This window comes from Urocitellus parryii, chromosome 7, assembly GCF_045843805.1.
Source record: "Urocitellus parryii isolate mUroPar1 chromosome 7, mUroPar1.hap1, whole genome shotgun sequence".
NCBI lineage: Eukaryota > Metazoa > Chordata > Mammalia > Rodentia > Sciuridae > Urocitellus > Urocitellus parryii.
In genome coordinates this window covers 104458590-104484424 of record NC_135537.1, presented here as the reverse complement: position 1 = coordinate 104484424, position 25835 = coordinate 104458590, and the positions used below count along the sequence as shown (strand labels likewise).

General features: G+C 34.3%; 1 protein-coding gene and 1 pseudogene across 1 annotated transcript in view; one reads left to right on the top strand and one right to left on the bottom strand.

Moving 5' to 3' along the window:
• The window catches only part of LOC144256093 (DNA polymerase alpha catalytic subunit-like), a 49506-nt gene extending 33778 nt beyond the window's left edge, over nt 1–15728 (top strand). Inside the window, exons 14-15 of the mRNA XM_077801224.1 lie at nt 8842–8933; nt 14908–15728. The gene's annotated coding sequence lies outside the window, so the exon portion shown is untranslated. The remainder of the gene's footprint in view (nt 1–8841; nt 8934–14907) is intronic.
• A 1476-nt stretch (nt 15729–17204) lies between these two features.
• LOC144255756 (BOS complex subunit TMEM147 pseudogene) lies at nt 17205–18552 on the bottom strand (annotated as a pseudogene).
• Between the last annotated feature and the right edge of the window lie 7283 nt (nt 18553–25835).

The window sequence follows — 25835 nt, the reverse complement described above, 5'->3', positions numbered from 1 at the left end:
GAAAGCAACTTTAAAGGTAAACTAAATTAATGTAATGAAGCACATGTATGTGTGATGTGTATGTGTATGTGTGTAAATGTATGTATGATAAATACCATTAATTAAGTATAAGGTAAAATAATTTATAGCACAGAATACATTTGAATTTCAATATCAATAGTTGCTCACATCTTGATGTATAGGCCAGATCCAAGTCAGTCAAACATAGGTAAATAATAGATTGGTTTTCACATTCAAAAAAAGAATCTAACTTTATAGGATTTTACTGATTGCTAAAGTATAGTATGGTATATTATGTAATCAAAGGGTTTCACCCCAAATTACAATAAAATAATAAGCTATGTAACGACTATGCACATGAAAAACCTGAAGAACACAATTGTGCCCTGCCCTTTAAGAAAATACAGAAAAACAATGATCTCTAACATCAATTGTTTCCTTCTTTCATGGAAAGAAGACACAGTCACTTAGTAGAAGGATTAATTTAAGCAACCTATTCTCTGATATCATAGATTTTTTCTTCATGTTCTTTATATTTTTTTAATTTGTTCGAATTAATTATACATGGCAGTAAAATGCACTTTGACACATCATACATAAATGGAATATAACTTCTCATCCTTCAGGTTGTACATGAAGTAGAATCATGTGGTTCATGTAGTCACATATGCACCAGAGGGCAATAATGTCTGATTCATTCTACTTATTTCTTTTAGTTATATATAACAATAAACTCATTTTGTTATAATTATAAAAGCATGGAATATAATTTGGTCTATTTCAGTCCTCAGGAATTCACTTTTCCCTCCCCTGTTCCCTCCCTCTACTCTACTGATCTTTCTGCTATTTACTCACAGTGTTTTTTGTTTTTTATTTCATTAGTGTCCTTTGGCGAAATTCACTGTGATATGTTCATATATATACACAGGAAATTTAGGTCAGATTCATTCCACTGTCTTTCCCAGTCCCATAGCTCCTACCTTTTTTCTCATTCCTATTTGTATACTCCACTGATCTTTCTTTCTTTTTTATCACACCCCTCCTTGTTTTGGATTAGTTTCTGCATGTGGGAGAAAACATTCAACCTTAGACTTTTGGTAAATGGCTTATTCCACTCAGCATGATGGTCTTTCGTTCCCTCCTCTCACTGGGAAGTGCCATAAAGTCATTCTTTTTGGCTGAGTAATAACATTATGATTTTTTGAATTATTAGTGTGAAATTTACATACAGTAAAAGATGGAGAGCCTAAACCAAAACCTTGATGGGTTTTGACAGGTGTGTACATTCTGAAACAACACCTGCAAACCAAGTACACAACATTTCTCAATCTAAAAAGTTTGAATCCAATGACTCCTCATAATACCCTGTATTATTACTATTTGATTTTTTTATTACCACAGATAATTTTTCCTGGTCAACAATTTATGAAAATGGAACCATGCAGAATTAATTCTTTTGTATCTGTCTTGTTGTAATTTTGTAAAAATCATATATAAGATTTACTGGATTGAGGAAGTTTCTTTCAGTTTTGGTATTACAGGTGCTTTCATTATAACTGTATTTTCAATTTTGTCAAATGCTTTTTCTGAATCTATTGAAATGATCTCATGCCATTCCTCTTTTATTCTGTTAACATCTTTAGTCAGATTTCTATGAAACCAACTTTACATTTTGAGATAAACTCAAATATACAACACAGCATTATGTTTTTACTATATTGTTGGATTTCACTATATTTTAAAAAATTTTAGTATGGGCTGGGGATGTGGCTCAAGTGGTAGCGCGCTGGCTCGACTGGCATGCTTGTGGCCCGGTTCGATCCTCAGCACCACATACAAACAAAGATATTGTGTCCACCAAGAACTAAAAAATAAATATTAAAAAACTCTCTCTCTCTCTCTCTCTCTCTCTCTCTCTCTCTCTCTTTTTAAAAAAATTTAGGATGAAGATTCATAAGAGGACTGTAATTTTCTTATTCTGTATTTCTTGATTTGGTTTCATCATAATTCCTGCTTCATGAAATCAGCTAGGAAGTGTTCCTTCCTCCTTTAGTTATTGAAGAGACTGTATATAACTGATATTATTTCCCCCTTAAATGTTTTATAGAAATCATCATGGGAAGACTTTATAATTACCACTTTTTATGTATGTAAGGAAATTCAAACTTTTTTGGTTACAATTAGGTTAGTTTTGATAATTTTTGATTTTTAGAACTTTAACATTGAAACAAAGTTGGTGACTTTGTTGGCAAAAAGTTGTTCATTGTATTTCATGTTTTCATTTCATTGACACTGGAAGCTGAAGCAATGTTTGTTTTTTGTTTTGATATTGGTAATATTTGTATTTGATATATTAGTCTTGTCAGATATATGATTTGCAAATGTTTTCTCCCTTTGTAGGTTTTCTCATGGTGTCTAAATAAGAGCTGAAGCCATGTTTGTCTTTTGTTTGGTATGTTTTACCCACCATGGTATTAATCAATCTAGGTGAAGGGTAATCCTTCATAATGTTTTCTTTGAAACAGCCATATTTGATTTTCTTCGTGGTTCTACATTTTCTATTTCACTGATTTACACTCTTAATTTCCTGGGTTGTGTTGTTTTGTTTTGTTTTGAGACCACTTGCTATGTTGCCCAGGCTGGCCTCAAATTCATGATCCTCCTGCCTCTACTTCCTGAGTAGCTAGATCACAGATATGTCCAGTTTGATTGATACTCTTTTCAATATTATTTCTTTGTATTCAAATTTTGAATTAAATTTTACTTGTCTTTTAGCTTCCTAACTGGAAGTTTAAATGGTTGAGTTTGAATTTTTCTTCATTTCTAATATAAAATTTGTTATAATTTTCTCTATAAAATCTATTCCAACTATAATTTCCAATTGTATATTTATTAGTCCCCCTTTATCAAGTGTTTCACTTTGAGTGGTTTTAATTACCAAAATTATTAAATGGAACAATTTCAGAAAATAAACAATCCATGTTTTAAAATGCATGCTGTTCTGAGTGGCAAGATAAAAATCCTGAACCATCCAGCTTTGTCTCACACAAGACATAAATCCTCCTTTTGTCTAACATATCCACCATATCTATGCTTATATGCTACCCATGCATCACTCACTTAGTAGCCCTCTAAGTTATCAAAAGAACTGTCATGACTTTGGCACCTTTCTCTAATATAGTAATTTCTCTAAATGTAATTATGTGGTTTGTCTCTGTGTCCTCTGTTCTGTACCATTGGTCTACTAGTCTATTTTGGTGTCAATACCATGCTATCTTTGTTACTATTGCTCTATAGTATAGTTTAAGGTCTGGTATAGTTATGACACCTGCTTCACTCTTCTTGTTAAGGATTGCTTTGGCTATTCTGGGTCTCTTATTTTTCCAGATGAATTTCATGACAGGTTTTTCTGTTTCTATGAAGAATGTCATTGGGATTTTGATTGGAATTGCATTAAATCTGCATAATGCTTTTGGTAGTATGGTCATTTTGACAATATTAATTCTGCCTATCTAAGAAAAAGATCTTTCCATCCTCTAAGGTCTTCTTTAATTTAGTTTTTTAGTATTCTGTAGTTTTCATTAAAAAGGACTTTCATTTCTTCTGTTAGATTGGTTCCCAAGTATTTTATTTTTATTTTTTTTTGAGCTATTGTAAATGGGGTAGTTTTCCCCATTTCCCTTTCAGAGGATTTGTCACAAATATACAGAAATGTGTTTGATTTATGGGTGTTGATTTTGTATCCAGCTGCTTGGCTGAATTCATTTACTACTACTTGAAGTTTTCTGGTGGATTTTTTTGGGTCTTCTAGGTATATGGTGCTGAGAAAACTGGAAATCCATATGTAGCAAAATGAAATTAAACCCCTATTTCTCACCATGCACAGAACTCAACTCAAAGTGGATCAAGGACCTAGGAATTAAACCAGAGACCCTGTGTCTAATAGAAGAACAAGTAGGCCCAAATCTCCACCATATCAGATTATGCCCCTACTTCTTCTATAGCACAAGAATTAAAATCAAGTATTAATAAATGAAATAGATTCAAGCTAAAAAGCTTCTTCTCAGCAAAAAAAAAAAATCAGTGAGGTGAATAGAGAGCCTACAGCTTGGGAGCAAATTTTTACCACTTGTACATCAGATAGAGCACTAATCTCTAGGGTATATAAAGAACTCAAAAAGCTAAACACCAAACAAAACAAATAACCCAATCAATAAATGGGCCAAGGAACTGAACAAACACTTCTCAGAAGGTGATATACAATCAATCAACAAATATATGGAAAAATGTTCAACATCTGTAGATATTAAAGAAATGCAAATCAAAACTACTCTAAGATTTCATCTCACTCCAGTCAGATTGGCAACTATTAAGAATACAAACAACAATAAGTGTTGGCAAGGATGTAGGGAAAAGGCTAATAGCTAAACTACAGAACCAAACTAGATGCCCATCAGTAGATGAATGGATAAGAAATGTGGTATATATACATAACAGAATATTACTCAGTAATAAAAGAGAAAAAAATCATGACATTTGTAGGTAAATGAATGGAGTTGGAGAATATAAGACTAAGAGAAGTTAGCCAGTCTCCAAAAACCAAATGCCAAATGTTTTCTCTGATATAAGAAGGATGATTCATAGTTGGGTTGGGAGGGGGAACATGAGAAGATTACATGAACTCTAGATAGGGCAAAGGGGATGGAAGGGAATGGAGGAAACAAGGGGTATAAAAACGATGGTGGAATGAGATGGACATCATTACCCTAAGTACATGTATGAAGACACAAATGGTGTGAATATACTTTGTATATAACCAGAAATATGAAAAATTATGCTCTATATGTGTAATAAGAATTGTAATGCATTCTGCTGTATATATAACCAATTAGAATAAAAAAATTCTAAAAAAATATTTTCTTAACAAAACAACAACAACAACAAAGAACTGTCACCATTGTATTGCAATTCTTGGGTTCAAGTAACTCTTGCTGAAACACAGGAGTAGTGAAGCATAGGTGACTTGGGGGCATAAAACATGGACAGGCGGAATGACTCTGGTACGCTGAGGCAGTGCTGCATGTTGTATAGAAAAAAGCATGGTAGACATACTATTTACATGAAGTTAAAAATATATCAGAATTCTTGTGATTTTTTTTCTTAAAACTTAGATGATTTATCAGTATTTTTGATAGGGTTATTACTCTATAAGTCACATACAATATTGTTCCCCCATTTAAAATTTACAAGTCAATAATTTTTACTATATTCATAGAGTTGTATATCCAACACCAAGATCAATTTTAGAATATTTTCTTTATTCCAAAATAAAACTTCACCTTCCTTAGCTGTTATCCCTCAATTCCCATGTCCACACTCATTCCTAGGCAACCACTGATAGATATTTTGTGTCTATAGATTTGCCTATTCGGAACATTAATAGAAATGGAATTATGTAATAAACATGAGGCCCTTACCACTGACTTCTTCCTCTAGATGCAATGTTTTCAAGGCTCATCCAGGTGGAAGCATGGATAGGTGTGATTACTTTCTTTCTGTTTCAAATGATATTCATTTGTATGGATATAGTACATTTTTTTTTATCTTTTTGTCTATTGATGGGCATTGCTTTGTTTTAACTTTTTGGCTATTATGAATAATGCAAAGATGTACATTTCTGTACATGTTTTTGTCTGTGTATGTGTTAATTTCTCTTGGGTTAATAGTTAAAACTGGAATTGCCAGATCATATGGTAATATTATGTTTAAGCAACTGTTTCCCTCCAAAAAATGGATTATTTTATATTTCTATCAGCAATGTATAAGGTTTCAAGTTTTTTCAGTGCCTTGTCAAAACTCGTTGTTTTTTGTCTTTTTGAATCTAGCCATTCTAGTGGGTATGAAGTACTATCATTGTGGTTTGAATATGCATTTCTCAGTGAATAATGATATTGATCATTTTTATATGCTTATTGGATTTTTATATACCATTTTTAGAGAAATCTTGGTTAAGTATTATTATTCATTTTGAATTTGGTTTTCTTTTTATTAGTGAATTAAAGCTTTTAATTTATATTCTCTATATTAGTCTTCTCAGATATACAATTTACAAAATTTTCTCCCTTTGTAGTTTTTTTATAGTGCCTTTTGATGCACAGATTTTATTATTTGTTGATGTTCAATTATCTGTTTTCTTTTGTTGCTTATGATTTTGCTGTCATTTTTTAAAAAATCTGTTAACAAATCCAAAATCATGAAAATGTATACCCATGTTTTCTTGTTTTGTCTTATATTTATTTTTTTTAATTTGCTTTGAATTAATTGTTGTACAGCATAGTAGGTAAGGGTCCAAATTCATCCTTTCCCATGTGGATATATAGTTTTCCCAGCACCACATGTTGAAATGACTGTCCTTTCTCGTCGAATGGTCCTGGCATTTGTCTAAAATCACTGGACCACAGACATGAGGGTTTATTTCCAGGCAATTTGCTTTATTCCATCGGTTTATGTGTCTGTCTTTATGCCAGGCCCATAGTATTTTGTTTACTGTAGATTTGTAGTAAGTTCTGACATTAGGTAGTGTTCAAATTTGTTTATTTTAAAGATTGTTTTACCTCTTCTAGGTCCCTTGATTTTCTTTGTGAATCTTAGAATTTGTTAATTTCTGCAAAGAATCAAGCAAAGATTTTGACAAGGATTGCATTAAATTTATTGATTACTTTAGGAGGTATTGCTATTTTAACAAAAAATGTCTTTCAATTCACACAAAGTTTTTCTTTTCATTTATTTAATTCTTCCTTTACCTCTTTCAACAATATTTTTTGGTCTTCGGATTATAAATTTTGCATTTAATTTGTTAAATTATTCATAGTATTAACTCTTGATGTAAGAACAATTGTTTTTTTTTAACTTCACTTTTGGTTGATAAGTAAATTTCTGGACATATGATTACTTGTGCTTTGCCAAATATTTTTGCTATTGACTTCTACTATAATTCCATTTTTGCTTTATTGTGGTTTTATTTTTTTCTGTGTGTGTGTGTGTGTGTGTGTGTGTGTGTGTTGGTGGTGGTGGTGGTGATCAAGCCTAGGGCCTTGTATGTGTTAGGCAAGTGCTGTACCACTCAGTCATACCTTTAGCCCCTTTTTAAAAAAAGGTTTTCAGTATTGTGGTTTGATCCCAGGGTGCTCTAGCATTAACCTCCATGTCCAAATTTTTTTTTTAAGATTGCTAAGGCTATCCTTGAATTTATAATCCTGCTGCTTCAGCCTCCCAAGTAGCTACAATTACATGCATCTTTGTCTATATCTTTTATTCACTAAAAAGATACTAAAATCCCTATTAATAAGTTTAAATTTACTTATTTCTAATTTTATTTTTGTATTTTATTTGCTTCATGTATTTTGAAGATCTGTTATCGATGTAAATATAATTAGGATCAAGTCTTTGTTATTAATTGGGATGTTTATCAATAGGCAATACAATATTCCTCTTTGTCTATAACATTCCTTTTTGAAGATTACTTTGTATGATATTAACAAGGTAACTCATAACTTCTCTCTCTTACTGTTTGCAGGTAACTATTTTGTATCATTTACTTTTGACTTATCTGTGTATTATGAAAATACAAATTTTTAGAAAGCATTATTTTTTCTTCAATCCAGAAAAAAAACACTGCTTTCTTATTAAATTTTTTGCCCATATTTAAAGTTATTCTGAATGGTTTAAGTTTAAATCTATCATCTTGATATTTTAAAAACATTTTTTACATCCATGTTCAATTTTCTTCTTTTTCTGGATTTACTGAGTATTTATAGTATTTAATTTTATTTATATCATTTGTTTAATAACAATATCCTTTTACGACTAATATTTATGAGACTAACATCTTTAATTATAGCATAGCTTCAAATATCATGCACGGTATAAGAACCTCATAAGTCTCTTCTTCCTTTTCCTTCTCCTATTTTTGTGCTCTTTTTAGATACATCTATTATACATTTTGTACATATATTATAAATCCATGGAACATTGTTTTTGTTTAAATAGTTATCTTTTCTAAAACATAAATAAGTATACTGTATTTATCTATGTTTACCCATTCTTGTGCTCTTTATTCCTTTACATAGATTGCATATATTCTCTCGTAGATTGTATTATTCCAAAACTATCAAATAGGCCAATGTGAATAATCAGAGATGGTTGTTAAAATATCCAATACTGATGGTGAATTGTGATATTCTTTATTATACTTTTATCAGTTCTTTTTAAAATAATTGTTAAAGCTCTATCATTAGGAACATACGTATTTTGAACTGTGATATCATTTTCCTGAATAGATTCTTTTATTGTTACAAATTGATTCTCTGTATTTCTGGTTATATTTCTTTGCACAAGTCTCCCTTGTCTGATATTAGCATAAATATGCTAGTGTAATGGTTAAATTTATGTGTAAAATTGGCTGGGACATGGAGTGTCCCTCTGTTATGTGAGATGGCCCCCCAAAGCTCATGTGTGAGATAATGCAAGAGGGTTTTAGAGAAGAAATTATTGGGTTACAAAAGCCTTAACCCAATCAGTGAATTAATTGCCTTATGGGATTAATTGAGTGGTAACTGTCAGCAGGTGGGGTATGGCTGGTGGAAGTGATTCATTAGTTGGAGTGACTATGGGGTGTATATTGTATCTGAAGAGTGGAGTCAGTCTCTCTCTCTCTCTCTCTCTCTCTCTCCCTCCCTCCCTCCCTCTCCCCCTCTCCCTCTCCCTCTCCCTCTCCCTCTCTCTCTCCCTTTCTCTATCCCTCTCCCTATCCCTCTCTCCCCACTGCTTCTGATCATCTAGGATCTGCCTCCCTCTGCCACACTCTTCTGCCATGATGTTCAGTCTCACTTTAAGCCCCAAGGAATGGATCTGGCCTTCTGTGGACTAAAACTGTGAGCCCTCAAATAAACCTTTCCTCCTTTCAAATTGTCTGATTTGGTCTTTTAGTCACAGCAACAGAAAAGCTGAGTAAACACCATCTATTTGGTCAAATCATTCTGGGTGTTTCTGTGAGGGTGTTTTGGATGACACTGACATTTTAATTGCTGGAATTTGAGTAAAAACAGGAGATAGTTCCCCAGTATTTTTTGTGTTCTGAAACTTTGCACCCAAACTGGGACCTTGTCTCTCCCTTCTCCAGTTTGATTGCTCACTCTATAGAGTTTGGACTTGCTGATTTCCATAACCATGTAAGCCAATTCCTTAAAATAAATCTCTCTTCCCTTTCCCACAGTCTGTTTCTACACACACACACACACACACACACACACACACAGACACACACACACAGCTTTCTAAGGCTTTTCTAATGCAGGTTTAAAATTTTTTCCACATATTAATTCCATATACAATCACCCATGACTGCAGAATTTTTTTCAGCAATTTGGGCTTCATCTCTTTTCATCATTCTCTTTTTTACACCCTGGCCCAGAAAATTTCAGAGACTTCAGCAGTCCTGATCACTAATCTCTTCATCATCCTTAATAAGACCACCACACAAAAGTACATTTAAAATAGCATGTTGTTAATAAACCCTTACTAATTTGCACCACACATGTAGAAACAGAAACATGGATACACAACTAAGATGAGAATAAATTCTTGATCCCCCCCCCCAAAAATAAACTATTTCTAAGAACTTGTTTTTTTTCATTCATATAATATATATTAAAATGTGTCCTCCTATAAGCTGATATATGAGTATGAATAAAACTCAGAATCTAGAAGTAAGAATATGTACAAACATCAGAAGGATCTTTTTCAATAATAAAGTACTAAATTTTATGAAAGAGCAAGACTCTGACTCAGAAAAAGTTTGAGAACTTGACATTTAGAATACAGGAAGAAGTAACAAAGTTTAAAACAGAGAGTAGATGCTATATAAGAATTACCTAAGCCAGGTGCACTGGCACATATATATTAAAAGGTCGGGGGCGGGGCACTGGGATGTGGCCATAGAGATAGGAGAACATGTAGTATTTAGAACATCAATTTTTAGATAATTTTTAAAGGTCCTGAGAATAACTAATTTAAATGTTGTTGGTCATATGGTGTCTGTTGTAATTACTCAACTCTGTTGCTATAGGATGAAAGTGGCTGTAGACAATTAAAAAATGACAGAGATTAGTTTTTTTGCAACAAAATTTTATTTATTGGTGTGGCTGGATTTGTCCTGTGGACCATTTGTTGATGTCCTCTGATTTAGGTTACATCAAGTAATCCATTTGACAGCATTCTGGAATATATGCTAGGTAATACCTGGAGAAGATATAGGAATAGAATGAGCCTCAACAGATAACATTCAGCAGATGAACCACAAAGTCCTAAAGATAAAGTTATTTAGAGAGAACAGAGATTTGAAGTGGAACAAAAACACATCAACAGTTTAATATGCAAGAAAAAGCTATATGAATAGATTAACAAAATCAATGGTGTCTAAGAAAAATAGACATTCAAATGAACTATTTCTCTTTTTCTATTTAGATTTTCAAGAAGTATAAAGTAATTACTAGTAAAGTTTGTCATACAGGAAACCAGGTTCCTTGGGGTACTGATAGTCAATTATGGGTTTTTATAATCATTTGGTGGAGCATCTCACAATTTTTACTCAGTTCTACTATGTGTCTACCCTATAACTCAGTAGTTCCACTCTGATTTTACTCAAAAGGAATCCTTAAATAATAGTTATGGGACAAGTATGGGAGATTGATCAAACTGTCACTTATCAAAGTGGGGAGTTAGAGACAAACTAAACACTCACGAACAAGGAAATGTAGAGCATGGTAAGTATATAGCATATGTGATAGATGTGTTATTGTCAAAATAGTCACTGTGGCCAGGCATGGTGGTGCTTGCCTGTAATTCCAGCTATTCAGGAGGATGAGGCAATTTTGTAGGTTCAAAGCCAACCTTGGCTATTCAGTGAAACTTTGTTTGAAAATTGAAAGAAAAAAAAAGGGCTGGGGATGTAGCACAGTGGTAAAACATCCCTGAGTTCAATCCCCAGTACAGAAAAAGAAAAATCCATTGTATTTCTTATAAAATATTCTTCACTGGGTCCATTCTTTGAAAGCATTGTAATTGCCACACAATTCACGTTACACTTGGAAATGGAACCTAACTTGACTATTGACATATGAGTGAAAATGACATGTACCCTTTCAAAAAAGGAGCAGATTTAAGCATAGCAAAGTTCCTGTGCTTCTATTTCTTTCATCACAAGAATGGTTTTATTGTATGTTGACAAGAGGTTCTTCCTTAAACTTAGATCCCAGTGTGAATTGGTGATAGAATAGAGACACAGTGTATAATTCAAATAACACATTTGCGTTTTTAAGTCACTGTAATTCAGATGATGTTATTATTTATTTCAGAATGTCACAAAAATGGGTAGATTCTCTGTGGAATAACATATAGTAGTTAGAAGAAACTAAGTGTATTCAAAGCAATGTGTTTGGATCTTTAATACCTAGTAAAGAGTGAAAACAGGAAATAAAACACAAACTCTCTAATGCAGTATAGTTAAGTAAATGAAAAGCAAAATTGAGAATAGCTACATATATTACACCAATTCAAAGAAACATGAAATACATTAGAACATTTGCCTATAGAAGTGGCCAGAATGAGAATAGGAATAAAGGATAAAAATAAACAAAACAATACAAATTAATAAATGAGTTAACCTCCATGTGAGGATGTGCATGTGATATAATAGGCATAATATTAAAAGAAAAAAGTATTAAGCATGTGGAACATAATTGGGAGTATATTTTTGGTCTTCTTCATCTGATGATCAAAAAGAAAAAAAAAGAAAAATACAAGAGAGAGAAAGAATGAGAGGAAAGAAAGAAATTTTTATGGACAGTTATAGAGGAGGATGTTTCACTGGGTAGGCAGAAATTTAGCAGAATCAAAATGCCATGAAAGGGCAAAGAAGATAAGAATTGACAAGTGATTATTTGTTTTGCCATTACAAAGTCCCTCATGCAATCCTGAGTTTCTCTAATTGTAGGTATTATGAAGGTATGGGGCTGATTTAGAAGGGAGATTTGGAAGCAGTTGGTCAGGGAACTGTGTAATTGCATCTATCCCTCCCTCCTAACCTTTTGCAGGAGAGAAGAGTATTTGACAGCATTGCTTATGTGTCTTAGCTGAAAAAAAAAAAAACACTCTTTTCACTGCTTTTGCGGTGACTGCACCTTTAGACATGTTGGCCAATGCATATGGTGTTGTGGAGAGTCCCTGTGGCATTCAACAGAAATTGTCAGATCACTTTCAGTCTAGTCTTTGAGAGATTATGGTTGTCTCATTTCAGAACACACACAATAGTTACCTTTAGATAAGCTTTTATTTCCTTGCTGTGTGATTTCTCTTTTCTAAGCCTATAGGAATTGTCTTTGTTAGCTCAATACAGGAGTGGGTGGCTCACAGGTATGGGCTGGCTTCAGTTCCAGTGCATTCTCCAGGTACACTCTGTGTCCTTGGCAGAATCCTGGAGGACAGAAGCCTTTGTACAGCAGTACATGTCGTTTTTCTCTCCTCCTGCTTTCATGTTTGCCTAAAAGAATTAAATTCATGGCAAAATAAAGTACCGTTATGTGGTTATGTGGTTAATCTTTAGTTCACTGTGATTCAAATTTTTATTGGCTAGGTTATTCCACAATTTTTATGACCTGAGAGCTTCCTGATATGAATACATAATCCCTCCCCTCTCTCTTTCTCATGCTTATTTTATGGAAAAGAAGTTGAAGAGTTTGTGATAAGAAAGAATGTTAATTTCTCAAAGCACTTTTAGTTCTATATTCCTTATAGGAGAAAAAATGAATGAGAGAAAGGAAAGGTAAGAAAATCATACAGGAATTATAGAAGATCATTATTTTTTAAGCCAGAATTAAAACTAGAAAAAAGTATAAAATTCTCAACAATGAAAGTAGATTATTGAATGTGAGTCAGTGGAGAGCTTATGGGTTTGTAATTCTTACCCCCATTCACTTCCATTTCTTAGAAGATTCTCCTGAGGTAGATTATGTTTTATTAGAATTAGTTTGGGTTAGGGATAAAGCAAAATTTTCTTAAAGTTGATCCAAAGAACAATAATACTAAGAGATATTCTTGAAATACAAAGGGAAGATTCTGCTTACTATATTATCTTGGAGATTCTCAATGCACATTAATATATTAATGAAGCTCTGAGAAGTAACTTAAAGGAACTTGTTTAACTCGATTTAATACAATTTCTCCAAAATTATTTAGGCAGAGAAAGTATTCTTCTTTCTTTAATAGTTGTCAATAAACCTTGGAGTTAAAACATTTGGGAGCATGCTGTGGTAAATATACCAAAGGTATTTGCATGTTAAAAATATAAAACTTGATGAATAGAGCATTTGTCAGATAATAGTCACTTGATAATGTTTTTATAATTTCAAGCCACTAGATGTTATTTTTTTTCATTTGATTATCTAAACAGTACTTTGGGATAATCAAGATAGGTGCTATAACCTCTGAACAGAAGAAATAAAACAGTAGGATAAGCAAATTCTCAAGATCACACATCTAGTTAGTTGAGGGTGTTGGGTATTAGTTAAGAAATATTTTTTTTTCAATTAGTATTTTTCCCCTACTGGTCTCACTTTACTGGATAAATGCCTAATTTATTTGGTGATATGGATGAGGACACTGTATATTCCAAACCCCCAAAGAATTACTAAAACTAAATGTGATGCTATCACAGTGTATCAGTAATCAAACCAACAGGCTAATAATGAAAATTTTGGTCAAGTTTCTAGTATTAGAAAGACCTTGAGAAACAAGATAAAGATGACATTTTAAGGAAGAGGCAAAATAAATTTTGACCAATGTGGCCTTTTTAACTTAGACTTTTAACAGAAGCCAAACGCTGGGATCATGGCATTCAAATTTTGGTATGAGACATAATGAGGCCAGAAGATAATATTTTGCATGGAGCCGTGAAAATGGCACTTTGAATTGTTCTTTCAAATATGAATACATATCATAATATATTCTAAAATTCCCACTAGCATAAAATGACCTATAAATTGACATAAATTCTATAACATTCCACAGTCTTTCAGGGCGCTACATCCTGCAGCGACCGCACTCATGAAAATGAGAACTAACCCATAAGATTAGCAAATAGGTAGTGAAAAGCAGCAGGAACCATCTGCTCAGACATGCATGCGTACAGTGACAGTGCTTCAGGAGCAAGTGCCTTGGAAAGGAGGCACAGCCCACCCCTTGCTGAAAGGCACATACTTGTACATTGTTTTAGGAATATTCCATCAGTGTAGACCTCTTACATACATTATATATCTATCTGTATCTGCATTCTGTATCTGCATTCATCCATCCCAGAAGACTTCAATATTCCAATAAGCTTTCACCACCCTTTAGGATCTTCAGTTCATTGGGCAGAAGAATCAACATTAGTTTAATATTATTCATAGGATATGTCTGAGTTTTTCACTTCATGACTTTTTAATATTAGATTAAAATGGGGGTAAAACATAGCATTGATTTGTTAATATTAAAACTGGAATTCTTGTCAAACAGAACAGGGTCTATAACCCTTTATTACTTTAACATTTTATGTACTTGGAAGAATACAATATCATGCACACATCTGATAGGCATTTAATAACTACATTTCCATTGATTCATGAATGTGGCAGGAAGCTAGATGCTGTCTGCCATACTTGTTCCTTTTTTTAATCATAAGGGCTACATTCACATTGGCAAGTGCCATCCCCAAGTCTGAATTACCTCCTTCCTGTAGTAGGTGTGTGCTCAAGGACAGAAAACTCTGCCTAGGATGGAGAAGAAAGGTAATCCTGTCTTTCCCATCCCCAGATTAGGAAGGAGGAAGGAGGAGAGAGGAAGACAAAGAAACACATCCATTTTAAAGATAAGTTGCAATGGCAGAGTGGCAAGGGCTTTATTCAAAGTATAAAGTGGATCACTGTTAAATTTCCTCACTGTCAATTTCTATTTTCCATTTTGATGACATCTCTAAGGAACTTCCTGCTGAGAGAGGGCGAAGTTGAGGGAAATGACCCTCAAGTCCTTGTTCTCCATTAGTATCCTGTGGACATTTTATAATCCTTTGAAAATGAACTTGTTACTTAACAGTATGAAGCTGGTATTACTCTCTCAGAGGCAAATAGTCTGGATTATCAACAGGTAAATAAATAGGATGAACAAATGAGATAATTTAGCTTGATCTTTAATAGATTTTGTTTTATTTTCATTTTGTTATTTGGTCTTGATTTGTGGATAAGTCACTCACTGACTTTAAGATTCTTTAAGTAAATATTCTCTCTGGCATATGGAGTTCAGTTTTAAGCTATGGGCAGAGGATAAAAAGATTGCTGTTGTAAAATTTATTGTGATTATATTGAATTTTAATAGTTCACTTAACTCCACATAATTTGTTTCTTAGATTACTAGATAATGGTTTTGAGGATGAGGCAATATTTTATTCTCATTTGTATCCCATCATTTGCATATTGCCTGGTAAGTGAAAGACTGAAAAAGCAAATGAATAGATTGAAACACAATATGTCATTAAAATACTCTTGCCTGTTATTATGTGCTGTTTTGAAATATGAATGTGGGGGCTGGGGTAGCTCAGTGGTAGAGTGCTTGCCTTGCATGGGTGAGGCCCTGGGCTCGTTCCTCAGCACCACATAAAAATAAATAAATAAAAATAAAGATATTTTGTGTCCATCTACAACTACAAAAAATATTTAAAAAATTAAATAAAATCTGTGTACTAGAGCCTACTCTTCCTTACCCTATACTTTTCTGGGAATTTTTGAGATGGAGAGCCTATTTTGCTACTTATGAAACAGTCTGAGATCTTCTGTAACCTTGTAATAGTTCAGAGTTAGAGACCTCTCTCTGGATTATGTCATAAAATCTCCTTTGTGTATGGATGTATATATTGCGTACCCTTTGCAATAATAATTGCATATTGGGGCTGGTGTTGTGGCTCAGTGGTAGAGCACTCACCTAGCATGTGCGGGTCACTGGATTCAATCCTCCACACCACATAAAAATAAAATAAAGGTATTGTGTCCAACTACAACTAAAACAAAATATTTAAAAATTTGTACATTAACATGGACTTTGAGATGGAGAATTGTTTATAGAGTCTAATTGTACAAGGGACAGGATATCTCAAAATCTTGCTTTACTTCTATTATTTACAAAGAAAGGTCAAAGAAAAACTAATGAAACCACTTTCTAAAAAATAAGACAATTCAAAATAACTTCAAGAATATTTAAATGCTTTTATAAACTACTGTTTTAACTTCAGTTGGCAATCTGAGATATACCAGAATTTCTATTTTTCCTAACATTTTCTAAAGTTGACTTTATTTAAATATATTTTAGTTAAAAGGTAGAAAAGGAAGGCTGTTTTGAAATCTCTGAAAGCCAAATAAGTTATTTCAAGATTATTTCTGAAAATAATTAAAATATAAATGTGTTTTAGCCAGATAGTATACAAGTGTAATCCCAGCAGCTAGGGAGGCTGAGGCAGGAGGATTGCAAAATCAAAGCCAGCCACAGCAATTTAGAGAGGACCTACGCAACTTTGCGTGACCCAGTTTAAAAATAAAAAAAAAAAAATAAAAACAGGCTGTGGATGTGGCTCAATCTCAGCTGCCAACCAACCAACCAACCAACCAACCAACCAACCAATCAAAAATACATTTTTCCCAACTGGTTGGATACAAGAAACAATGAGGAGTGTGAGTGTATTCAGAAGCTGTCTCATCCTGTCCTGTAAATAAGGTAGAATCATATGGAGTAAACAACCTTAAGTGATTTCTCCTGGTCTGAAGGATATATCAGATAAGCAAAGGAGAGCACTAAACAGTACCATATTTTAGAAGAAATATCAGTAATATGGCAAGACTAGAATATGTTTCCTGAGTTTAGAGACCCTTTGAAGTTTCAACTTAAGGACTATGTTTCAAAAGATATTTTAAATCACCTAACTGCCCAAGTTTACCTGAAAGTTTGTGTTCTTTGCTAAATTTGAAGAAGAATTTTCTACTTCGAACCTAAAAAGTGTAATGATTAGAAAAACCTTTACAACTTATTGGAATGACCTCAGCATCAATTTTTTTTCTTTCTTTTTTTTTTTTTTTTAACTTTCCAAATACTGTTTACTTCACTAAAACAACCTGGAGAGAGGCAGGGAAAAGGTCACCAGTCCTAGGAGTGCACATTGACAACGGCGACATACAGGGCCAAAGTGCTGAGGGCCAGCAGCCCTGTTACCACTGCTCGGGCCAGCAGTGCTGTCCAGCTGCCCAGGGAGCAGAGGTGGACGAAGGTCTCACTCCATGACAAAGGCCTTGTAGACACTAAGGAACATCAGCAGGAGGACAGCTGGCCGCAAGGTATGGTACAGGTCATAACGTGTTATCATCCAGACTTGGGCAGAGGCAACGATGTAATGGACCAGACTGATGTTGGAGTCAATGCTCATCTGGATGTATTTCCAGTCAAACTCGATACCCCGGGCTCCAACCCAGAGGGGGATGCAGCGGGACATAATGAGCTCGGCGGTGGCCCAGCCCAGGGCAGCAACCATGATCTTGTACTCCCCCTTGCCGGCATTCCGGGACATGACAAGGTTTAGGCCTATTAGGTCTGCCACATCCACGCTGGCCTTCATGAACTCCCCAATGAAGTCATAGATGCCACCTTCCCAGGTGGGGAAGAAAGTGGCCAAGAACAGCATAGGCCGCTGCACTTGTACGTGATGAAGTAGGGGAAATAGGCGAGGGCGAAGCAATTCCCGAAGTGGAACAAGGTCATGTCGCCGGCCGCCCGGTCCTGCCCGCGCGGGAGTCGCCAGGCGACCTCTTCCAACGTGGGTCTCTCGCCTCCACCGGCGCTCTCGCCCCAATTTTTTTTCTTAAGTGTCCACTTTTGAAAAATCTTTCTCCCCTGATAAAGGTTCATGAATCCATTCAACTATGGTCTTGATCAATGCTTATTTGAAAGTAAAACGCTTTGTTTAGATAATACAATTATAATGACCGGAGAGCATTTGTGGATGAATCTTGATATTTAAAATTACATTCTGCTTAGGGTAAATGCATTCTTGCCATGTCAGTGTGATTAATATTATTTCTCTCTTTTAATTATCTCACTTGAAGGAAATCCAGCAGGATGATCCAGGCTGACAAAATCAGGTCTCCCTCTTGCTTTCTAGTGACAATATGCACATTACATTCACTCTTCCCAGGAGGAATTAGGAAGTTTCCCATGGAGGGCTGACCTTGTAAATTCAAGGATGAAATAGTAAGCAAATGTCACAAAGTATTAAACAAAAACATACCCCGAATATCTAAATTCCCCCCTTGTATTGTCATTCAAAATATGTCAACCATTATTACTATTAAAGAATGTGATAATGATTCTTAATAGCAGTACAAATGTTTATAAGAACTTGATAAGAATATTATCAGCGTGGTCTTCCATTACATAGATAAATGACCCAGTGTCATTGAGCTCTGGGGTATGTCTGCTAAGCTGTGTGTGTAAAAAAGTTTTGGGAGTTATATAGTGATAAGATCTTCTATTTTCTCCATCATTTTTGATTCTGTGTTTATATTCCATATCCTGTGTTTGGTATACATATGAGAGAAGGAACTCCCAGATACATTTTTGTGTTTTTCCAGATAAATTGTTCTGATGGACTCTATTTTATCAGCTTGCTCTGGTCTTAGTTACTATTTACATTTTACAGATTATCTAGTCATGTAGCCAGACTAATATGGCTACATCCAGTCAATCGATTTAGTTTCCACAGAAAGTTTTTACCAGATAGGAGGACATTTCATATGCTTCCACAACTGTTACAAAAAAATGCTTGCCTTCTAAGTAAAAGACCTCTCATTTAGGAAAAAGTAAACCTCTTATCTCTCTTATCGACCATGCACTATAATTTTTAAATGATATTTTAGCAGAACGTTTCCTTTGTGCTCAATGACTTGTTTAAAATGCCACTCATCCTGTGGACCAAAGACTCCTGATTAGCTGTGTTAGATGACTTCTCTTAGAAACACTGCACAGTTGCACTTCAATGCTTCCATTTTGACACATCCTGCTAAGGGTTACACAAAGTCATCTGAAGAGGTTAGTAATGAAGAAGGATAAAGGAAAGGAGAGGAAAAGGTTTTGCAAAAAGCTGGAGATTATAAGAAAGAAATGGGAGTTTAATCAGGCTGATTTGATCTTTCTGAATAGGGCAAGGATCATGAAATGAGACAGCGTTTTCATCAGTTTGGTTATTTCTTTTAATGTACTAAGATATCGATTTGGGCTATTTGAATGGCAGAGTGGTAGATGTTGCTTATGTGTGTCCATTAGAAGGTGGGAAATACAAGTCAAATTCACATAGTATTCTTGTATTATATTTGTAGGCCAAGAGGTTTTTCTTTGAAGATAAAATGAAATTAGAGGATTAATTGTACGGGAGAATCACAGGTTTGAAATCATCCTTCGGTATCCTGATCATTACATGGAAAGTCTGCACTGTAATAATATTATAAGGAAATCTTCATTTTTTTTTCTGGCTATTCTCAAGAAGATCTCATTCCATAAGTTCTGTTTCCCTTTTCAGTTGAATTGTATTAGCTTTGTAAACCTATATTGATTTTCTTTCTTTGTTTTGCTTCTTATCCCCTCTCCCTGTATCTCTTTCCCTTCCTCCCACTCTCTTATCTTTACTTCTTATGCCCTTTTTTGTCCCTTGTCTTTCTTCCTGTTTATAAAATTAAAATAAAAGGATGACAGGGATTCTTTTTTGATACTTTATTAGTCTGGTTTCTGTGACTATAGAACTGAAATAATTTGGTTATTTGAATAATTCTTCTTAGGTATTTCTAATTATGTAAACACAAAACTAAAATGCTATACTGCAGTGTTCTTTGAATTGTAGACATATCTATTTATTATTAGAAGAATAAAAGTCATGGACTGCGTTGGGCTGTGTGTGTGTGTGTGTGAGAGAGAGAGAGAGAGAGAGAGAGAGAGAGAGAGAGAGAGAGATGATGATCCACTGCTTTGTCCAGGCCTTACTAAAAGTCTTGAAAAATTTCTCAGCATCTAAGCATAAATACTACACTAATGACTGGTAATTAAGAAGCCCTTGATTATTTGGTGCCTGCTATCTTTTGATGGCATTTACTCCTCATACACCCTTGTTTAGAATCAAACTGCTGTTGTCCCTTGGTATCCATGAAGGATTGATTCCAGGACCCTTTGTGGATACCCAAATCTGTGGATGCTCAAGTGCCTTAAATAAAATCCTGGAGTACTTGCATGTAACCTATTAAAAACCTCTTGTATACTTTAAATCACCTCAGGATTATTTATAATACCAACATAGGTGCTATATAAATTGCATGTATACTGTATTGTTTAGTGAATAATGAAAATAATGCCTGTACAACACAGATGCAATTTTTAGAAAAATAGTTTCAGCCTATGGTTGGTTGAATCCTTGAATTTGGAACTTGCATACAGAGAGGGGAATCTCTACTCAATCTTCAGGTCATAAACAAAACATTTTTTTTCTAGGAGAACAAGCCAGTTTTTACATTGATAGTGTCTCCTAGCCACTTTTCTGTCTGAGAAACTTCTATTGATTTTTAGGACTCAGTTAAAGGGGAAACTTTCTTCCCTATCTGAGAAGAATAACTGTTCTCTCTCCCTTGCAGTCCCTAGTATTTGCCTGCCTTCTTGCCGCTGTTACTATAAGGCTCATGTGTCCTAAACACATAGAAGGCACATGTTTGTCTTATGTTTTTCTATTCTCCTGGTTTGAGTTTTATAATGCCTTGCATGTGGAATGGGATGATGCATTGCATGTTTGTTAAGTGGCTAACAACAATAAATGATAATGATTATTGTAATAACAAAATATTATATAGGCCTTAACTATATGGCAGAAACTGCTCAAAGTACTTTAGATATTTTAACACAATAAATGTAATCCCCACAACAGCCATATATATTTTTTCTTATTTTACAGATGAAAAAGCTGATTTGTAAAGATGCTAAATAATTCCTTAAGATCGCACTGATATTGGGACAGATTCAGTATTTGAGTTCAGAGAGGTAGTTCCTAGATCTCAGATACGAAATCTTCACCAATTCACTTGAAAAACTTTTTCCCATCTTTTTCAAGATTAATTACACTCTTAAAATAACAACATCAACAACAATTCCATTCATTTTATGTCTCCTACATATTTTCATATATGTATCTTACACCTCCTAAAAGCTGCTAATATGCAATGTTTTATCAAGCCAGTGTGTGTGTGTGTGTGTGTGTGTGTGTGTGTGTGTGTGTGTGTGTACTTTTTTCTTTCCGCTTGGAAGGGTACCCACTTTAACCCCTGAATTTATCTGCCTGGGAGAAGAAAAGACATTGTGTGAGAATGTTCAACCATTAATATTTCTTTGAAGACCTCAAAGTCCTCAATACCAAAGTATACAAAGAAATGTAGGTTACACAGAGGAAAATTGGAAGAGCCACTGTTAATCGTTGTTATATAAACAGTTGAAAGTATTAGGGCCAGAATTTAGAGAGACAAAGCAGGTACTGAGACATAATAAACCAAAAGAAAAAAATAGATACTTGTTTTGAACAAAATCACAAGGTCCAATTGATCTTCTTTGTTGCTTTTTTAGCTTAATTCATAGGCAATACAAATTTTTATAACGGGAATAGCAATACAGATCAAGTTGTTTGGTTTGATATGGTTTCCTACCGAGATAAAGTATAAGATTTATGCATCTGCCTATGGTTTATGCATTACTAACTACAGGTCCACAGAAATGAAATGTCATGAGCTGCAACGTGTGCTTTATTACTTAATTTGTGACCTATCTTTGGATGGGACAGGGAATCAATGTCCTTTTATTAGTTTCCATATTTTGTTTTATGAATCCCATCCCTGAACAATCTGGCCATTGATGACTCTCTCATGTTAAATAGCTGGTAATCTAATGGAAAAAAAACTTGGCACAGGGGTTTGAAAACTGTTGTTAATGTGAAGGTAACTTAAAGTAACATGCAGATATTCCACAGTCCACAGAAAAGAAAGGAAACTGTACAATCACTACCAATGAAATGGAAATGGACAAATAAAACCAACCAAAATGAAACAAAGTTAGAATAGAGAGTAAGAGATAAATCAACTAGAAATAGCTACATTCAGCCATGTGCATCTTCATTTTGGCTTTTTTTCCCTTTTTCCCCCTTATGATTTCCTGAGAACTGAGGATTAAGATCTTATAATTTCTAGGCAACTGAAAAACACTACTAAATAAGGAGAAGGGGAAGAATTATGCTGGTGATGAATGAATAGGGACCATTTCTGGTGCCAGTTAGGGTCAAGGCAGGAACTATTCAAGTTCTCTCTTAGTCTCTATGGGATTCAACGTGAAATGTCTCAAACGAAAGGGAAATAGGTGCCACAGTAGTGCCATTGCCCACCACCCTACTCTCCTCCATATTAGAGTACATTTGATGTGGAGATATGGTACAGGATAGTCAAAAAGAGTATAAATTTTGGAGTTAAACCTCAGTTTAGAATTCTGAAACACTAGTTTAATGAACATCAGCAAGTTATGTAATTTCTTTGAACAATGACTTTATTATCAATAAAGTATGAAAACAAAATGCATTACTTTGAAGCTTAAACAAAAATGAACTAATACTATTTATGTCTATAAATACTGGTACAAACAAAAAAGCAGAATACCTTTTTATAAACCAAGGAGATTTATAAACTTTCTTGCATCATGAAGTCAGTAACTTACACTACACAATTTAAAACAAATTGCTCAAAATACAAACTTAAAATGAGTAGAATTATGGGAAGAAAGAATATTTCCTTAAAAAATAACACAGTAAAACTGATATTCCAGGGAAAGTTTTTATTGTAATAAAGGATTTTTAGTATACTCAAATCACTACAGATTTAAGAATTTTGCATTCTTAATGTGAATCAAAAAATACTTTAAATACTGATGCTATTCTGTTTTATTTTGTTGTATATCAGGATAGTGAATTAGCCAACTAATTTTAAAACTTTGGCTTTCTCTATAATTTTGTAGCTTGTTAATCTCTCTCCTCCATCCCCAACTTTATATAACCCTATTTCTCATTCATTTGACATTTTGACTTTCAACAGCTATTGATTTAATAGGGTTCTAGAATGCTGTCCTTTTAATTTATATTATAAGATAGCGATGGGACAGCCAAGGAGGACTTTATTAGTAGTTATGGTTAGTTGAGCAAAGGTCAATATTAGAAGAGATGAGGCTGAGAGGTTGGATTATTAAAACAAAAGTAGGTGTCCTGATGTTGATATGGATGCAGCAGACCAGAAAACCAAGCTCTATATATGTTTCTCAAAACAAATCTTAGAATCCCAGTGGTCGTATTGGCTTCCTTGCAAAGGTGATTGTTGGATATTTAAGGTCTATCTTCTAAGTGTACTGACTGTAGACAAATGTAATCCTCTGTGACTGTGGTTTAATATTTATAGTGGCAGTGATACAGAGCAATTCAAACTCAACCTACGGGGGATGCTTTGTCATTAACTAAATTTTCTCCAGGCTCTTTTGGATGTAATGACTTTGATGTAACACCAAAAGTAGATTCAGTAGCTACCTCTGAACTCTGAATTCCATTTGGATTCTTCTTGTGCCTCACTATGAAAATATATCTAACCAAAGTACCTGGGTGTCTCATTTTAAATAACAAAGACTAGAGGTATTTTTTTGGGGAATAACATCATGTTAAATGAGGAACTATGAATTAATCTTCAATTTAAAGCAAAAGAGGAAAAATCAACCAAGGGCTCATATCAGTATCATCCAGCAGCGAAACATAATGAGAAAAGCATTCACCTACTAATTTAAAAAACATGGATTAATAACATATATACTTGCCTATATGTCACAATTATTTGAAATATTTTATGACTTAAAAAGAGAGATGTAGAAAAAGAAAATCCTTTGAAGTAAAATGACAACTTTTTACAAATAAAGGCCTTGCAGTCTTGTTAATCTCTCTCTCTATATATATCTATATATGTATATATTTTTAAAATCAATGACTATGTGTCTTTTGTTTAGACTAGCATGACTTCTGAGAAATAGGGTTTCTTTAATACAAAAGAATGTCATTAGAAAGTCCAAGTAGGTTTAATTCACAGTCCGAATGCATCAATGGGAAAAAGAGATAAAAAACAAGTGTGAGGGACTCATTAATTTTTGACAACCTGATAGATATAAAATGAAATTGCACTATATATTTAATATATAATTCCCTGACTAGTACTTTGAGCATGTTTAATAGGTTTATTGGCAATTTGGGTTATTTTTCCATGACTCTCCTTTTCACCGTTCCTCTTTCTCTTGAGTAGTTTGTCTCTTTTGTTTGTTGATGTAAAATTTATTCTGGATACTAATTTCTTACGTGTTATATGAGCACCCTAATAAACATATATAAGGCCTCCAATTTAGGATGAAAATTGGTCTTGAAAAGGAACAAGGGAATGGATTGAGAGAGGATATAAAATAGCAAGCATTTAATATTTTATTTATTAAAAATTTTTCGGTGGTAAATGCCTGTAATCCCAATGTCTTGGGAGGCTGAGACAAGAGTATGGCAAGTTCAAAGCCATCCTCAGCAAAATCAAGGTGCTAAGAAACTCAGTGAGACCCTGTCTCTAAATAAAATATAAAGCAGGGCTAGGGATATAGAGTGCCCCCCAAGTTCAATCCTGGGTGCCAAAAAAAAAAAAAAAAACTTAAGTAAATATGGCAAAGTGATAAGACTTCTTTAAAACCCCCTGAGAATGAAATCTGTTTTCAAGGTTCAGACCCCTTAACATTAAAGGCTTTTGTGGCACACTAGATTGGCATACGTTCTAATCAAGGGTGTGAAGAATCTGAAGTAGCATGTCTCCAAACTAGAAACCAGAAGCACTAACGACACCCATAGTTTATCATACTTCCTTCTTTTAAATTTCTCCAAGTCAAACAACCAATCAAAATCCTGGAAGAGATGCTCCCAGATGGAGTGGACATACTAGGAAGCTTGTGGATTGAAGCATCTTGACAATTGGCAGGTCCTTGATGCTGTGGCTTATCATACAAATCCCCTGACTGCTGGGGAGGTTGATTCTTGCAGCTCAGGGGTGCATGTCATTGTGGAAGTTTTTCTAAGCAGAAGAAGCTTCCACCTAAGGTTAGACTCTGCCCCCAGTAAAGTTGGCAGCCAGTGACTGGACAATATTGTAGCAATACCTGAGGCCCTTGCCAGGATTTGAGTTTCTCTGAAAGGCTTCTGGAGGTGAAGAGCTCCCTGTGTGAAAACTGAAGTCATTATTTCCACTGTGACTCATTTAACCTCACCTTGTGACCAGTTTTGCTTCACTTGCTTCCTCTAAATTATTATTGTTGAGAGCATACCTCCATCAGCCCAATCCCAGACTCAGACCCTGTTCTTTAGAAGGCTTATCTATGACAGGGTTTTTCCTTTGAAAAGCTAAATATAGGGGAAAATTATCTTTAATTTACATTTAAGTTGTCAGTCTAATTCAATAGTAAGGGAAAGAGATGAGAGTTCAGGGTAGACTCTTTTCACAAATAAGAGCTTCTGAAGTAGTAAGCTTGTACTTAACTTCTGAGAAATCTGGACAAACTTGAACAAAGAAAGGTTCAGATGCCTT